General features: G+C 39.4%; 1 long non-coding RNA gene across 1 annotated transcript in view; it reads right to left on the bottom strand.

Moving 5' to 3' along the window:
• Positions 1-19317, bottom strand: part of LOC147378663 (uncharacterized) — a 182220-nt gene that overhangs the window by 1464 nt on the left and 161439 nt on the right. The window contains exon 3 of the long non-coding RNA XR_015148587.1: positions 229-371. This is a non-coding gene — a long non-coding RNA (uncharacterized LOC147378663). The remainder of the gene's footprint in view (positions 1-228; positions 372-19317) is intronic.

The raw sequence follows: 19317 nt of genomic DNA, 5'->3' as shown, positions 1-19317 counted from the left end.
CACGACTGAGCGACTTCACTTTCACTTTTCACTTTCATGCATTGGAGAAGGAAATGGCAACCCACTCCAGTGTTCTTGCCTGGAGAATCCCAGGGACGGGGGAGCCTGGTGGGCTGCCGTCTATGGGGTTGCTCAGAGTCGGACACAACTGAAGCGATGCAGCAGCAGCAGCAGACCACAACCATTTCAGAAATGGAACTAAAAACGTATAATTAAGGCTTGGCTTACCATCTGTCACTCTCAGATATCACCCAGGTCTCTGCTCTCCCTGTGACCAGCTTCCTAGGCATGGGCATGACCAACTTGGCTGTGTTATCCCAGCTCCCGTCTCAGGCTGTTCTTTTCTTTCTTTTTTTTTTTGGAGGTAGAATCTTTAAAAAAAAAAAAAAAGTTTTATTTTGTATTGGGGGTTGGGAAGATCCCCTGGAGAATGAAATGGCAACCCACTCCAATATTCTTGCCTAGGAAACCCCAAGGACAGAAGAGCCTGGCAGCTTGTTTGTGAGGTCTCAAAAGAGTTGGACAAGACTGAGCAACTAAACAACATAGCCAATTAACAACCTATCACTGAATGAACATGAGTCCCAGTTGCATCAGCTGTGGATTGTTAGCTCTTGGTTCAGGTCTCCATCCCAAAGCACATCAACTGTGGCATGGGCCCACATGAAAGATAATTTTAAAGGAGAGAAAGTTTGGTAGAGAAAAAAAACACCAAAGTGTACAGCTACCTCCAACTACAAAAAGGGCAACAGAAACAATAAAATGCAGGCTTTAGTCTATATAATTAAAGTTCAAGTGAGTAAAAAGAGAACATTTTTATGGTGGCATATGGGATCTGCCCAAATACAAAAAATAAAGAGACTTCCCCAATTTACTTGCTCAATTTTTCTTCTACTTTTTAAACAGGAGAAAATAAAATAATTCATTTTAGATTATTGTAAGTTGAAGAAACATGTTTAACAATGCTTTAAAATCTATGTTGGTTTTTTAACACAACAATGGTTTTTTAAATAATACAACTAAACTTAGAACAGTTTTAACATACATATTTTCAAAAGGAGAGGTGTCTGATAAGTACTTTCATGGTATCCTTACAGTAGGATTTCTATTGTGGTCAAACAAAAAGACAATAGTTTAATATGATTTATTTTAAATTGAGTTTTATTAGATGTACTCATAAAATATTCAGTTCAGTTAAGTTCAGTTGCTCAGTCGTGTCCGACTCTTTGTGACCCCATGATTCACAGTGTGCCAGGCCTCCCTGTCCATCACACTCCCCGAGTTTACCCAAACTCATGTGCATCAAGTCGGTGATGCCATCCAGCCATCTCATCTTCTGTTGTTCCCTTCACCTCCTGCCCCCAATCCCTCCCAGCATCAGAGTCTTTTCCAATGAGTCAACTCTTTGCATGAGGTGGCCAAAGTATTGGAGTTTCAGCCTCAGCATCAGTCCTTCCAATGAACACCCAAGACTGGTCTCCTTTAGGATGGACTAGTTGGATCTGCTTGCAGTCCAAGGGACTCTCAAGAGTCTTCTCCAACACCATAGTTCAAAATCATCAATTCTTCAGTGCTCAGCTTTCTTCACAGTCCAACTCTCACATCCATACATGACCACTGGAAAAACCATAGCCTTGACTAGACGGATCTTTGTTGGCAAAGTATGTCTCATAAAATATTAGTTATTAATTAAAAAAATCAAAATTTCTAATATAAATATGCCTTTGGGATATATTTCTAATATTCAACTATAAAAACATATACATATATAATACTATATAGACTATCTTACAAAATTATATGAAAATGTCATAGGCACTGTTTTTCATTCATGACAGATACATTTCTCATCACTTAGAATCTATGAATTATTTTCTCTTCTCTGTGGAATTCTTAGTAGTGTACTTTCCTCATAGAAGACCTTTTAAATTCACTGATTTTAATTTGTGGTGGTCCATCTTTCCTTTATCTGCAATTCCATGGTTTTATCAAGTGCCCATTTTGTGAAAAGGACTATACTTAGTGATGCAACTAAGTTTTAGACTGGTTTTAATCAATGATTAAGCTTCCACTTTATTCTTTTTTCCTGCAATTCCCTAACAGATGAAGAAATACATAGACAAACTAGTAAATCCTTAGATACTTGAAGATTGATTACATTTCCTAATAATTTGCCAACCTTAATTTGTTCTCCTTTGCCTCTATCTTCACTTTATTGCAAAATTCCTCCCTTAGCAATCTTTCTCTGTGCATGACAAGTTAACATCAAGGAAAAAATCTTAACATTTTTATACATAATTAATCACAAGTTATGTTTAATTGGTCTTGTTTCTTTAAATGGCTTCCCTGGTGGCTCAGATGGTAAAGATTCTGTCTCCAATGCAGGAGACTAGGTTCAATCCCTGGGTTGCGAAGACCTCTAGAGAAGGAAATGGCAACCCACTCCAGTATTCTGGCCTGTCATATTTCAAGTGCTCCAGTCCATGGAGTCTCAAACAGTTGGACACAACTGAGTGACTCACACACAGGAGGCTTTAAAAGGAGTTAATTGTAGAACTTAGAATTTAAAAAAATATATATATGAAGCTGAATTTACTGCTTTTTAGTTAAGAAATGTTTCTGTGGATGGAAACACTGCCAGTTAGCATTTAGGGCAATAGTGCAGAGCAGTTGATGGTTTCCAATTGCATGCATCATTGCTCTGAGTATAGTACAAATAGCTTCACAAATTTATCATCTATCTGGAATTTATGTTCCAACTTTCTTCCAAGTAACTGTTAGTGCAAGCCTCCGCTTCGATTTTCTCTCTTGCAATATCAAAAAATATTGTTCATTTAGCATTAACCACATTTTGAAAACTTTTTTTCACAATAATGACTCTAAAATGAAGTCCTATTACAGCAGAGTAATAAAACCTTACTACCTACAATTTCAGATTATGAAAGGTAAGAGCAGTACTCTGAGGATCAGTGAGTTAAAGACAGAATAGGAAAGCTATGGACTAATATTCTAGGGTTACTTCACTCAGAGTATTATTTGCTAGGAGACAAACTAGTTGCTAATGCCAAGTCAGGGGAGGGTAACTGTCTTAGCTCAGGTGTAAGCAGGTTGAGGCCATTATGTATTAAGTGATGAATCCCAAACCCAAATCAAAAGATGTCAGAGGTCAATTCTTTGGTGAGGATTGTCAGGAATTATTCAACTAAGGCTGATGGCAGTATCAGAGTCAAGAATGAAAGGTGAATGGGATGGATCTTCAGCATCAAATAGGAAAACTGTAAAATAAAAAATATTACATCCAAAAAGTCAAAGGCCTAGAAGGCAAGACGAGAGCAAGAAGTAAGAAAAATAGAATATTCTCTAGCCAAAGTGTCCAAAAGAATTTTCTGCAGCAATGGAGAATTCCACCATTCACTACCCAAAAGGTAGCCTATCCACATGTGACTTTTGAGCACTTGAAATATGACAAGAACAACAAAGGAACTGAATATCTTTTTTATTTGTTCTTTTTATTTTTATTTTTTATGATTTTTTAAATTTTATTTTATTTAACTTTACAATATTGTATTGGTTTTGCCATATATCAAAATGAATATGCCACAGGTATACATGTGTTCCCCATCCTGAACCCTCCTCCCTCCTCCCTCCCCATACCATCCCTCTGGGTCATCCCAGTGCACCAGCCCCAAGCATCCAGTATCGGGCATCGAACCTGGACCGGTGACTCGTTTCATATATGATATTATACATATTTCAATGCCATTCTCCCAAATCATCCCACCCTCTCCCTCTCCCACAGAGTCCAAAAGACTGTTCTATACATCAGTGTCTCTTTTGCTGTCTCGTATACAGGGTTAGTGTTACCATCTTTCTAAATTCCATATATATGCATTAGTATACTGTATTGGTGTTTTTCTTTCTGGCTTACTTCACTCTGTATAATAGGCTCCAGTTTCATCCACCTCATTAGAACTGATTCAAATGCATTCTTTTTAATGGCTGAGTAATACTCCATTGTGTATATGTACCACAGCTTTCTTATCCATTCATCTGCTGATGGACATCTAGGTTGCTTCCATGTCCTGGCTATTATAAACAGTGCTGCGATGAACATTGGGGTACACGTGTCTCTTTCCCTTCTGGTTTCCTCAGTGTGTATGCCCAGCAGTGGGATTGCTGGATCATAAGGCAGTTCTATTTCCAGTTTTTTAAGGAATCTCCACACTGTTCTCCATAGTGGCTGTACTAGTTTGCATTCCCACCAACAGTGTAAGAGGGTTCCCTTTTCTCCACATCCTCTGCAGCATTTATTGCTTGTAGACTTTTGGATCACAGCCATTCTGACTGGCATGAAATGGTACCTCATAGTGGTTTTGATTTGCATTTCTCTGATAATGAGTGATGTTGAGCATCTTTTCATGTGTTTGTTAGCCATCTGTATGTCTTCTTTGGAGAAATGTCTATTTAGTTGTTTGGCCCATTTTTTAATTGGGTCATTTATTTATCTGATCAGCTACAGACTTAAGGACCCAAAGAATATCATGGTGGTGAGTTCCCTGAGTTTTCTTTTTGCCTCATATATTCCTGACTAGGAACTTAAGAAGTTGACAATCTAGAAATACCAGTGTGCACAGGAAAAAGGAAAGAAAAATCCTTAGTAAAACCTCCTGTGTCTAGCCAAATAAAGAGCAAGTTTACCAAGTGATAAGACTTTTAAACAATAACTTATCTAATCTAGACAAACACCACAGAAAAAAACTACACCCCTACCTTCATATTCAGAGCTCTAGAGGCCAAGTGGGAAGTTTGGACTTCTATCTTCATGAAACTATAATGAGGTGTCCCCAGACCCCTATCTGAGTGGTGTAAGAGAGGCCAAACGGAGATCTGGGACCATTATTACCTCAAGCAGGTAACTTTCCCACAGTGCAGGTGGAGAGTCTATGGAAACCAGCACTTCCGCCTCCATCTGGAAGTTCTGAGGTACCTTTCCACATTGTTTCCGGGGTGGTATCAACAGAGGCCTAGTGGAGAGTCAGGACATTCATGATTCCTCAGTGGTATCAAGGCCTCCACACAGTACAGTGGAGACCATGTGGGGACCAGAAATCCCCTCAACACCTAGAAGTAATTGGTAACCTTCACCTCAGTATCAACACAGACAAAATGGGGAATTGGACTCCTATCTCCTCTTGGCAGTAATGAAGCAGTGTCCTTTCCTCCCTTCCCAGCCAGGGCAATGTTAGAGAAATCCAGTAAAATTAGGTTCAAATAGGATCCAGAGCCTTGTAATATGAAAATATCCAAACCTCTAGCGAGACTAACAAAGAACAAAAAGAGAAAGACATGACAGAAACAATCAGTATCAGGGATGAAATAGGAAGTCACTGCAGACTTTGTAGACAAAATGACCATAAGGATATAAAACAAACAACTTGATACCGTAGTTTGACAACTTAGATGAACTAGGCCAATTCCATTTGTGAAAAACACAAACTGCTACAACTTATCCAATATGAAAGAAATAATTTAAGTAGTCCTCTGCTTATTTAACTTATATGCAGAGTACATCATGAGAAACACTGGGCTGGAAGAAGCACAAGCTAGAATCAAGATTGCTGGGAGAAATATCAATAACCTCAGATATGCAGATGACACCACCCTTATGGCAGAAAGTGAAGAGGAACTAAAAAGCCTCTTGATGAAAGTGAAAGAGGAGAGTGAAAAAGTTGGCTTAAAGCTCAACATCAGAAAACTGAGATCATGGGATCTGGTCCCATCACTTCATGGGAAATAGATGGGGAAACAGTGGAAACAGTGTCAGACTTTATTTTGGGGGGCTCCAAAATCACTGCAGATGCTGATTGCAGCCACGAAATTAAAAGATGCTTACTCCTTGGAAGGAAATTTATGACCGACCTAGATAGTATATTGAAAAGCAGAGATATTACTTTGCCAACAAAGGTCCATTTAGTCAAGGCTATGGTTTTTCTGGTGGTCACATATGGATGTGAGAGTTGGACAGTGAAGAAAGCTGAGCACTGAAGTATTGATGCCTTTGAACTATGGTGTTGGAGAAGACTCTTGAGAGTCCCTTGGACTGCAAGGAGATCCAACTAGTCCATCCTAAAGGAGACCAGAACTCCAATACTTTGGCCACCTCATGCAAAGAGTTGACTCATTGGAAAAGACTCTGATGCTGGGAGGGATTGGGGGCAGGAGGAACAACAGAGGATGAGATGGCTGGATGACATCACCAACTTGATGCACATGAGTTTGGGTAAACTTGGGGAGTGTGATGGACAGGGAAGCCTGGCACACTGCGATTCATGGGGTTGCAGAGTCGGACATGACTGAGCGACTGAACTGAACTGAACTGATATCAAGGAAATTGAATTTGTATTTTTAAAACTTCCAAAAAAGGAATTTCTAGGCCCCACATTTTCTGAAGACATCATTGTCACAATTCTACAGTATCTCTTTCAGGAAATAAGAGAAAAAAAAAAAAAAGAAATAAGAGGTGGAAATAGTTCCCAACTCATTTTATGAAGCTGATACCAAAGACAAAAACAGTGCAAAAAAGAAAATAGGAAGAAATTAAAGAAGGAATATAAGAACAAAGCAAGGGGAGAGAGAAGAAGGAAGGAAGAATAGAACAATTCTTAGCAAATTGAATTCAGAAATATATTTTTAAAAAATTATACACCATGACCAATGGAGTTTATTTCAGGCTTGTAAAAGTGCAATCTTTGAAACCCAGTGTAATCCACCATGCTAAGGAGCTAAAGAATAAAAATCCCATGATCATATAAATGGTGCAGAAAAATCATTTGATAAAATTAAACACTCATTAACTATAAAAGCTCTAAGAAAAATAGGAATAGAAAGAAACTTCCACACCTTGATAAAGATCTATCAAAAACCCCGCAGCTGACATTGTAAGGAAGTGTTAGTCGCCCAGTCATGTCCAGCTTTCTGTGACCCCCGTGGACCATAGCCTGCCAGTCTCCTCTGTCGATGGAATTCTCCAGGTAAGAATACTGGACTGAGTAGCCATTCTCTTCTCCAAGGGATCTTCCTAACCCAGTAATCAAACCTGGATCTCCTACTTTGCAGGCAGATTCTTTACCATCTGAACCACAGGGAAAGACATTATACTTGACTGTGAAAAGCTGAATACTTCCCCCACAAGACTGGGGACAAGGTAAGGAAGTCAGCTCTCACAACTCTTATCAACATAGTGCTGGAAGTTCTTGCCAGTGCATTAAGGCAAAAAAAAAAAAAAAAAAAGTTAAAGGCACACAGATATGAAAGGAAAAAATACAACTGTCCCTAATTACAGATGGCCTTATTGACAACATTTAAAATCCCAAGGAATCAACAAAAAAGAAAAGAAGGAAGGAAGAAACACACAGAACTAAGTGAGTTCAGCAAGGTTGTAGAATTCAGGATAAACATACAAAATTCAATTATATATTTATATACTAAAAATGGACACCAGAATGTAAAAGACAATACTCAAAAGGTAAAATACTTAACTGTAAATCTAACAAAACATATGCAGAACGTACATGCTTTATCTACACAACACTAATGAAAAAATCAAAGAAGATATAAATAAATGAAAAGACATACCATGTTTATGTCTTGAAAGATTCAGCATAGTAAATTTGTCTCTTTTCCCCAAATTGATTTACAAACTTGTCACATCATCCGTCAAAATCTCAACAGGATTTTTTTGTAGATACTGACAAGATTATTCTAAAATTCATTTGTAAAGACAAAGGAACTGGATTAGCTACAATAATTTTGTAAAAGAAAGATGAAGTACCAGAAATTAGTTTATCCAGTGATCAAGACTAGGTGGTATAGGTGGAAGGATAGACAAAAGATCAATAAAACAAAGTAGAGAAGGCAGAAATAAATCCCACACAAACATGCCCAACAGATTTATGGCAAATTTCATTGTTGTCTCATTTTAAAAAATTGTCACAGTCATCCCAACCTTCGGCAATCACCACCCTGATTAATTAGCAGCCATCAGCATCAAGCCAAGACCCTCCACCAGCAAAAAGATTACAACTCACCAAAGGTTCAGATGATGGTTAGCATTTTTAGCAATAAAGTACTTTTAATGAAGTTAAAAGTATTTTAAGATGTATTTTTAGACGTAATGCTTTTTACACCCTTCATAGACTACAGTATCGTATGAACATTACTTTTATATGTACCACAAAACCAAACAAATTCATGTGACTAGCTTTATTGCAATATTTGCTTTTCTGCAGTGATTTGGAACCAAACCTGCAATATCTCCAAGTTATGCCTCCATCTAGAATATTTTTAAAATCTCTCAAGTTTCAACAGTAAAAAAGCAAACAATCCAATTAGAGAACATACAAGAGACATTGAGACATTTCACCAAAGAAAATATACAGATGTCAGTAAACACATGAAAAGATGTTCAACATCATTACCCATTAGAGGGTTGCAAATTAAAACTGTAGTGAGATATCACTACACATATGAAAATAATTAAAATAAATAAAACTGGTCAGTCAGTTCAGTTCAGTCGCTCAGTCGTGTCCAACTCTTTGCAACCCCATGAATCGCAGCACGCCAGGCCTCCCTGTCCATCACCAACTCCTGGAGTTCACTCAGACTCACGTCCATCGAGTCAGTGATGCCATCCAGCCATCTCATCCTCTGTCGTCCCCTTCTCCTCTTGCCCCCAATCCCTCCCAGCATCAGAGTCTTTTCCAATGAGCCAACTCTTCGCATGAGGTGGCCAAAGGACTGGAGTTTCAGCTTTAGCATCATTCCTTCCAAAGAAATCCCAGGACTGATCTCCTTCAGAATGGACTGGTTGGATCTCCTTGCAGTCCAAGGGACTCTCAAGAGTCTTCTCCAACACCACAGTTCAAAAGCATCAATTCTTCGGCACTCAGCCTTCTTCACAGTCCAACTCTCACATCCATATATGACCACAAGAAAAACCATAGCCTTGACTAGACCAAGAATAAGAAATACCTGGATCACTCACACATTGCTCATGGCAATGTAAATAACATAGTCACTCTGGTAAATAACTTGGCAATTTCTTAAAAGGCTAAATATTGTATTACCATAGTATCAGCAGTTGCAGTCTAGGGCATTTATCCCAAAGAAATGAAGAGTTAAATTCACAGACAAATCTGTACATGAATGTGTATAATTTTATTCACAGTAGTAAAAAAACTGGAAACAATCCAATGTCCTTCAATGGTAAATACTTAAATTCTCTGGTATATACATACCACAAAATACTACTCAATGATAATAAAGAATTATTAATACACATAACCACATAGATGAATCTCCAGATAATACGTTAAGTGAAAAATACAAATCCTAAAAGGCTATATAATATATAATTCCATTTATATGACATTCTTGAAATCACAAAACTATAGAATTAGAAAATACACTAGAGAGTGACAGAAAAGGAAAGAAACAGGTATCGGTGTGATTATAAAAAGGAAATATGATATATCCTTGTGTGCTGAAAATACTCTGTGTTTTGACAGTATTGATATCAATATCCTGGTTTTGATATCATACTGTGGTTTTACGAGATATTACCATTGAGGGAAACTGGGTCAGGGGTACATTGGGTCATTATGTTTTATTTCTTACAATTTCATGTGAATTTACAATCAGCTCAATATAGTAAACTGAATTGAAAAGAATCACAGAACTTAAAAAAAAAAAGAGTAGCATAAGGAATGTTTAGGGTCAGGGTGGACAACAAGGAATTTTCTTGAAATGGAGTTTCTTGGCATTGTTTGATAGTTATATGCATTTGAAGGTATATCCTATGAAGGAGGAAGAAAAGATGTTTGCTTTAAACTGGCAGTGGTCTCAAATCTTTTTGGTACCAGGGACTGATTTGGTGGAAGACATTTTCCATGGACCAGGGGTGGGGGATGGTTCCAGAAGGGTACAAGTGCATTACATTTATTGCGCACTTTGTTTATAATCTAATGTTGCTACTAATTTGACAGAAGGTACTAGTCCTCAGCCTGGAGGTTGGGACTCCTACTTTAAAGGATAAAACTAGGGGAAATTATAAGGGTTAGAAGAATACAGATTAAGGCTTAGTGCAGGGAGAGAGCTTTTCTGCAGTAAACAAATGGGTGTCCAATATTGGAATGGGTTGCCTGGAGAAGTGAAATTAAAGGTGACAAATTTAAGGAGGAAGAATGGCATGACCGCATTTGGTGGAGGCTGGGCCTCATCAGGGAGTCACAAATTGAAATGCCAACAGGGAGCTACCTAGGTAACAAACATCAACTACTAAAGCATGGTGAGGGAAAAAAGAAAGAATAAGAAGGATGAGGCTATGGAAAACCAAAGCACTCCTGCCCCTCAGCTCTGGAAGATGGTTGCTTATGAGAATGCTGGCCTGGAGGAGCTAGGTCTTCAGAAGTTTCAAAAGAAGCCGAGAATCTGGCTTTCTTAATGAAATCTCCCAATAATCAAAATATCTTTACTAGTTTGCTTTTGATGTACAAATACTATGAACTTTAAAACTGTAGTCCAAATAAAACTTACCTAGAACTTATTCTATTATTTTTTAATTTTGGTACTTTAAAATGAGTCATCATATAGAATTAATTCTATCATTATATCTTTGCATTTCAATTTCCAAAAACCTTACATTTATATCTCATCATAGATTGCTGTTTCCATAAAAATACCTTGAGCAAATACCTCATTTGCTACAGTTTGAGTTTGATATTAAGGTAGTCATTAGACCAGTGCCTTTCTGTTAAGTCCTGAATATGATGGCCCATTTCTGAGGGGAGGAGGACATTTATGAAAGTTCTAGTTGTATTGCAGAATACATCATCTTTACCACATATTCACAGATACAATTATATGTCTCATTGTTTAAATTAATTTGTGAACATATGTCTTTTCTCCTGATATGATAGGAACCTTCTTGAAAGAAAGCATCAAGTCTTAGATTTCCTGTTTCTGTCCTCTGTATTGCTTGCCAAAGTTTGGATTATACAGTATGTGCTCAAAAATAGTTAGTTCACAAGGTCCTGTATCAAATAATATAACTGAACATATTCCCGGCCAAAAAGAAAAGTTAGAACAAGGGAGCCAGAAAATTTATTCAGTCCTATGCTCTACAGACTTACCATCAGCATTACCACAACCTCCCAGCCTCTCAGCTGACCTCTCCCTCTTCAATTTTTAATTCCATTTCTGTTTCCCCAAGTCTTCAGGAGCTCCCCAACAGGCAGTGATTGAACATTTCATTCACTGTTTTGAATGTCAAAAAGAAATTAAAAAAAACAATGAGGCAAAATCTTTCTGTGTTCCACACATCACATCTTATGTAACTGTGGCCTTGGTAGGAATGTGCATTATAAGGAAACTTAGATGGGATTTATCAACCAACACATGTGGAAAATGCCTCATATTTATTCCTTTCCTTTCTTTCAAATTCATGTAGATGTTATGGTATTAGTCAGTATCCATAATATCTACAGTAGGGGTCCTATGGCAGATGTTGGGTTTCTACAACTCATGTTGATTAACCAAAAACATAGCAAGTGCATTTGACAACAGAGAAAAGAATCCTCAAGCATATAGAATCTTCAACTTTCCATTTACCCATCAGACACTAATACTCTGAGTTGTAAAAATAATTTTGTATTTAAAGAACATTAAATTACCAGAATTCAGACAACTTTATGCAAAGAAGAACCCCTCCATACACACATGACTCCTTTGCTTGTATCAAATAAAATAAAAAAATTTAAGGAGCCATATATAAGGTTTTTGACAATCAAATATAGTACCTTTTAAAACAGGTGGTAAAAAATAAAGTTTAGCACAACTGGGGTCTAAAGAAGTTTCATTTAAAAAAATGCTTTTATTTGGCAAAACTAATACAATTATGTAAAGTTTAAAAATAAAATAAAATTTAAAAAAAAATGCTTTTAAAAATGTCTAGTTCCACAGAAAGAAAGAGTCCCAGAATCAAAAACTAGTTTCAGAAATGCCCAGGCACCAAGAGTGAAAGGTGCTAAGTTATGGTGCTGTGGGCATGTGCCCTGGCAGGGCTCCTGACTTCTCAACGCCTCCTGGTTTTCACTTTACTGTTTCCTGATCTGACCTAGATGTGTTCTACCTTCCCAGCCAGGAAGCTTTATTTCCTTTAAATTATTTCTTTACCTCCATCTAACTTCTGCACACTCAGTGCATTCTTTTGCCTGCCTATTCCTCCAAATGTGACACATCCCTTACTTTCTTCTCCGTTGACGGAGGAGTTATTTGGCTTTCATGAAAGCATTTTTTTTTTTTAACAGAAAAACAAAAAAGGTCCATGTCCTACTGTGTATTTTTGCTTCAAACATCAGTTCTGAGGACACAACTTGCATAGAAAATGGTTGACCAGAATTCTGGGCATGACAGTACATAAACCTCAATGCTAGGACAGCCTTCGTAGATCCTGAAATGCCACAGAGCAGTACAAAGAAGACAGACATGCTCTCTGCTATTTTATGTCACCTTCTAGTCCTAAAAGAACAAAGGTTACCAAACAGCAGACAATTTCTCTCAAAATGCAGCTCTTTTGCTGACTCTGAGGGTTACAAGGTATTACTTAGATCTAAGTTAGATCTAAGTCCAGTTAAAGCAGTAGCAAGGTATTACTTTGCCTTTTTATTTTTTTCAATCTATAGCCAAAAGAAAGCAATGTCTTGTTTACCTGGATTACTGGACCAACCTCTTACTGGTTCCCAACTTCTGCCCTTGCTTCTCTCATCCCTTCCAGTTTATTCTCCAAGAGCAGCCAAAGTGGAGCCTTTAAAAAACATCAGAATGTTCCACTCCAAATTCAACAGTTCTGACCCTCAAATGGTATCAACACTGTGCTGACCTCATTTATTACCCCCTCAAAACTCCCCACCCTACTAAAGCCTCAACAGTCTCTCTGCTGTTCCTTGAAAACTCCAGGTAGTCTCTAGTACTGGGGCATCTGCAACAGAGGCTCCTCTGCCGTAATCACTTTCTCATAGACATCACTTTCAAGATTGCTCATATATTAACATCTCAGAGAGACCTGCTTCAAGCAAGCTATAACAGATCAAAATTCTTTTTTCTACTGTACCTCCAACTCCTTTAATCCTAATCTAATTTTCATTTGTCCATATCATTAATTATGTCATTTGGATACTATCTGTTTACAATGGAGGGCTACAAAGGCAGGGGTCTTTGTTTTATTCACCCACTTAATTACCTAAGTTGGAAGGAAAGTTATGACCAACCTAAATAGCATATTGAAAAGCAGAGACATTACTTGGCCAACAAAGGTCCGTCTAGTCAAGGCTATGGTTTTTCCAGTGGTCATGTATGGATATGAGTGTTGGACTGCGAAGAAAGCTGAGTGCCAAAGGATTGATTCTTTTAAACTGTGGTGTTGGAGAAGACTCTTGAGAGTCCCTTGGACTGCAAGGAGATCCAACCAGTCCATTCTAAAGGAGATCAGCCCTGGGTGTTCTTTGGAAGGAATGATGCTAAAGCTGAAACTCCAGTACTTTGGCCACCTCATGCGAAGAGTTGACTCATTGGAAAAGACTTTGATGCTGGGAGGGATTGGGGGCAGGAGGAGAAGGGGATGACAGAGGATGAGATGGCTGGATGGCATCACTGACTCGATGGACGTGAGTCTGAGTGAACTCCAGGAGCTGGTGATAGACAGGGAGGCCTGGCGTGCTGTGATTCATGGGGTCACAAAGAGTCGGACTGAGCGACTGAACTGAATTACCTAAGAGGCTTATTATAAATGGCAGAGTAGAAGGACATGCGCTCATTTTCTCCTGCAAGAAATCCAAAATTACAGCTTGCTGCTGAACAACCATTGATAGGAGAATGTTGGATCCCAACAAAAAAGATACCCCACATCCAAGGGCAAAGGAGAAACCCCAGCAAGATGGCAAGAGGAGTAAAATCATGTTTAGAATCAAACCCCATACCTGCCAGAGACATTCGGAGGGCTCAAACAAACCTTGTGTGTACTAGGACCCAGAGACCCCACAGAGACTGAGACAGAACTGTGTGTGAGTGTCTCCTACAGAGGTATGGGTCAGCAGTGGCCTACCACAGGGACAGGGACTCTGGGTGCAGCAGACCAAGGTATGGCATAAGCCCTCTTGGAGGAGGTTACCATTAACCCCACCATAGAGCCACCAGAAAGTATACAGGATGTGGGAAACAGACTCTTGGAGGACACAAACAAAACCTTGTACTCACAAGGCCCCAGGAGAAAGGAGCAGTGACCGCAAAAGAGACTGACCCAGACTTAACGTGAGTGTCCAGGAGTCTCTGGTGGAGGTGTGGGTCGGCAGTGGCCTGTTGCAGGGTCAGAGGCACTCAGTGCAGCAGTGCATGCATGGGACCTTTTGAAGGAGGTCGCCATTATCTTCATTAACTCTACCATCGTTTGGCCTCAGGTCAAACAACAGAGAGGGAACACAGCCCCACCCATCAACAGAAAATTGGATTAAAGATTTACTGAGCACAGCCCCTCCCATCAGAACAAGACCCAGTTTCCCCCTCAGTCAGTCTCTCCCATTAGGAATCTTCCATAAGCTTTTATCCTTATCCAAGAGAGCCAACAGAATGAAAACCACAATCACAGAAAACTAATCAAATTGATGACATAGACAACAGCCTTGTCTACCTCAATGAAACTATAAGCTATGCCATGCAGGGCCACCCAAGATGGACGGGTCATGGTGGAGAGTTCTGATGAAATGTGGTCCATTGAAGAAGGGAATGGCAAACCACTTCAATATTCTTGCCTTTAGAACCCCATGAGCAGTATGAAAAGGCAAAAAGATAGGACACTGAAAGATGAACTCACCAGGTCACTAGGTGTCCAATATGCTACTGGAGACCAGTGGAGAAATAACTCCAGAAAGAACAGACAGAGCCAAAGCAAAAACAACACCCAGTTGTGGGTGTGACTGGTGATGGAAGTAAAGTCTGATACTATAAAGAACAATATTGCATAAGAACCTGGAATGCTAAGTTCATGAATCAAGGCAAATTGGAAGTGAACAAACAGGAGATGGCAAGAGGTGGCCAAATGCAGGCTTGAAGCTCAACATTCAGAAAACTAAGATCATGGCATCTGGTCCCATCACTTCATGGGAAATAGATGGGGAAACAATGGAAACAGTGACAGACTTTATTTTCTTGGACTTCAAAATCACTGCAGATGGTGACTGCAGCCATAAAATTAAAAGACACTTGCTCCTTGGAAGAAAAGTTTTGACCATCCTAGACAGCATACTTAAAAGCAGAGCCATTACTTTGCCAAAAAAGTTCTGTCTAGTCAAAGGTATGGTTTTTCCAGTAGTCATGTATAGATGTGAGAGTTAGACTATACAGAAAGCTGAGTGCTGAAGAACTGATGCTTTTGAACTGTGGTGTTGGAGAAGACTCTTGAGAGTCCCTTGGACAGCAAGGAGATCCAACAAGTCCATCTTAAAGGAAATCAGTCCTGAATATTCATTGGAAGGACTGATGCTGAAGCTGAAGCTCCAATACTTTGGCCACCTGATGCAAAGAACTGAATCATTTGAATAAACCCTGATGCTGGGAAAGACTGAGGTGGAAGGAGAAGGGGATGACAGAGGATGAGCTGGTTGGATGGCATCACCAACTCAATGGACATGATTTTGAGTAAGCTCCGGGAGTTGGTGATGGAGAGGGAAGCCTGGGGTGCTGCAATCCATGGGGCTGCAAAAAGTTGGACACGACTGGGTGACTGAACTGAACTAATTACCTAAAACAGTGCCTGGCATATGTGTGGTAGACACTCCATTAAATTTGTTGAATAAATTGATTGTGGTAAATTGGCTCTTTATTGAAGAAAAAAACATATTGTTAACAAAGCATTTGTAATTCACAATTACTGAATAATCAAAAACTTCACGCTCTGATTTCAAACTCATTGACTTCTTTACCCCCACCTCTCTCCCCCAAAAGATTTATGGAAGACCTTCAATACTCAAAGCTTATAGGTAAGCTGTAAGGTTCCAGGTTAAATTTGAGTTAGCAAGTGAATGGACAACTTGGAGAGCATTTTTTAATTGCCTTCATCTAGGATAACAAATCCACTTTTGCTCTCAGACTAGTTATCCACTCTCTGGTGCAAAGATATGGGAACTAGAATATTCCTACAGTATCAAAATTGTCTCCAGAACTTGGTTCAGTATCAAAATTCTCTCCTGCTGTTTAGTGCATATGTCAGTTAGGCAAACTCATTCCTGGATCTGAAGCTTTTCCTGGCAACATGACCTTGACCATGGCCCCTGACTCTGACTCAGACTCCCTGGTCTCCTAGTGATGCTTTTTAGTCCTTGCTTTCTAATCTCCTTGCTCTCTAGGTTTTTTGACTATGCTCACTCATACTCTCAGTTTGTCCCTAGAATCTTAGCTGATTTTCCAAATACTGACCTATGTGATATAGATCCCCTCATGAATCACTTTCTTGTTGTGGTGAAGGGGCTTGCATAACCCGATGAAGCTATGAGCCATGTCGTGTAGGGCCACCCAAAACAGACGGGTCATAGTGGAGAGTTCTAACAAAATGTGATCCACTGGAGTGGGGAATGGAAAGCCACCCCAGTATATTTGCCCTGAGAACCTCATGAACTGTATAAAAGGACAAAAATATATGACACCAAAAGATGAGTCTCCCAGGTCTGAAGGTGTCTGATATGCTACTGGGGAAGAGCAGAGAACTACTAATAGCCCCAGAAAGAATGAAGTTGCTAGCCCAAAGCGGAAATGACACTCAGTTGTGGATGTCTCTGGTGATGAAAGTAAAATCTGATGTTGCAAAAACAGTATTGCATAGGAACCTGGAATGTTAGGTCCATGAATCAAGGTAAATTGGACATGGTCAAGCAGGAGATGGTAAGAATAAACATCAACATCTTAGGAATCAGTGAACTGAAATGGACCGAATGGGAGAATTTAATTCAGATGACCATTATATCTACTACTGTGGGCAAGAATCCCATAAAAGAAATGGAATAGCCATCATAATCAACAAAAGAATCTGAAATGCAGTACTTGGGTGCAACCTCAACAACAACAGAATGATCTTGGTTCATTTCCAAGGCAAGCCATTCAACATCACAGTAATCCAAGTCTATGCCCCTACCACTGATGCCGAACATGCTGAAGTTGATCAGTTTTATGAAGACCTAAAAGACCTCTAGAACTAACACCAAATAAAGATGTTCTATTCATCATTGGGGATTGGAATGCAAAAATAGGAAGTCAAGAGATACCTGGAATAATAGGCAACTTTGGCCTTGGAGAACAAAATGAAGCAGGACAAAGGCTAACTGAATTCTGCCAAGAGAATGCATTGGTTATAGCAAACATTCTTTTTCAACAACATGAGGGACAACATTACACATGGACATCACCAAATGACCAATACCAAAATCAAATTGATTACATTCTTTGTAGCCAAAGATGGACAAGCTGTATACAGTCAGAAAAAAAATGAGACCTGGAATTGACTGTGGCTCAGATCATCAGTTTCTCATAGCAAAACTCATGCTTAAACTAAAGAAAGAAAGGAAAACCACTAGGCCAGCCAGGTACAACTCAGATCAGATTACCTATGAATATGCAGTGGAGGTAACAAATAGATTCAAGGGATTAGATCTGGTAGGCAGAGTGCCTGAAGAACTATGGATGGAAGTCGTAATATTCTATAGGAGGCAGTGAACAAAACCATCCTGAAGAAAAAGAAAAGCAGGAAGGCAAAGTGGTTATCAGAGGAGGCCTTACAAATAGCTAAAAAAGAAGAGAAGCAAAAAGCAAGGGAGAAATGGAAAGATATATCCAACTAAATGCAGATTTCCAAAGAACATGGAAAGACAAGAAGGCCTTCTCCAATGAACTGTGTATAAAACAAGAAGAAAACAACAGAAGGGCAAAGACTAGAGATCTCTTCAGGAAAATTGGAAATATCAAGTGAACATTTTGCCCAAAGATGGTAATTAAAGGATAATAAATGGACATAAATGGTAGAGACCTCCAGTACTCTTGCCTGGAAAATCCCACGGACGGAAGAGCCTGGTGGGCTGCAGTCCATGGGGTCGCTAAGAGTTGGACACAACTGAGCGACTTCACTTTCACTTTTCACTCTCATGCATTGGAAAAGGAAATGGCAACCTACTCCAGTGTTCTTGCCTGGAGAATCCCAGGGACAGAGGAGCCTTGTGGGCTGCCGTCTGTGGGGTCACACAGAGTCAGACATGACTGAAGCAACTTAGCAGCAGCAGCAGTCCCTGAAGAGATCAAGAAGAGATGGAAAGGATGCACAGAAGAACTGTATAAAAAAGATCCAGATGAATTGGATTGCTATGATGGTGTGGTCAGCCACCCAGAACCAAACATTCTGGAGAGCAAAGTGGGCCTTAGGAAGCACTGCTGTTAATACAAGCTAGTGGATGCAATGGAATTCCAATAGAACTATTCAAAACCCTAAACCCTAAAGGATGATGACGTCAAGATGTTGCATCAATATGTCAGCAAATCTAGAAGACCCAGCAGTGGCCACAGGACTGGAAAAGGTCAATCCTCATCCCAATCCCCAAGAAGGGTAGTACTAAAGAATGTTCTAACCATCGAACTCATCTCCTGTGCTAGTAAGGTCATGCTTAAAATCTTGCATGCTAGGCTTCAGCATTATGTGAATCAAGAACTTCCAGATGTCCAAGCTGGGTTTAGAAAAGGAAGAAGAACCAGAGATCAAATTGCCAACATTCGCTGGATCACAGAGAAAGCTAGGGAATTCTAGCAAAACATCTACCTCTGTTTCATTGACTATCGCAGTCTTTGTGTGGATCATAATAAACTGTGGAAAGTTCTTAAAGAGATGGAAATAACAGACCATCTTACCTGTCTCCTGAGAAACCTGTATGTGGGTCAAAAAGCAACAGTCTAGAACCCTGTATGGAAAAACTGATTGGTTCAAGATTGAGAAAGGAGTATGACAAGGCTGTCTGTGTCATCCTATTTGTTTGATCTATACACTGAGCACATTATGAGACATGCCAGGCTGGATGATTTACAAGCTGTAATCAAGATAGGCAGGAGAAACATCAACAACCTCAGATATGTGGATGATTCCACCCTAATGGCAGAAAGTGAAGAGGAACTAAAGAGCCTCATGATGAGGGTGAAGGAGGAGAGTGAAAGAGCTGGCTTAAAACTAAATATTTA

Source organism: Bos grunniens, chromosome 2 (genome assembly GCF_055505025.1).
Source record: "Bos grunniens cultivar Pamir isolate PY7600 chromosome 2, Bosgru_T2T1.0, whole genome shotgun sequence".
NCBI classification, from domain to species: domain Eukaryota; kingdom Metazoa; phylum Chordata; class Mammalia; order Artiodactyla; family Bovidae; genus Bos; species Bos grunniens.
Note: the sequence above shows the minus strand (reverse complement) of the source record. Positions and strands in the feature narration are given on the sequence as shown.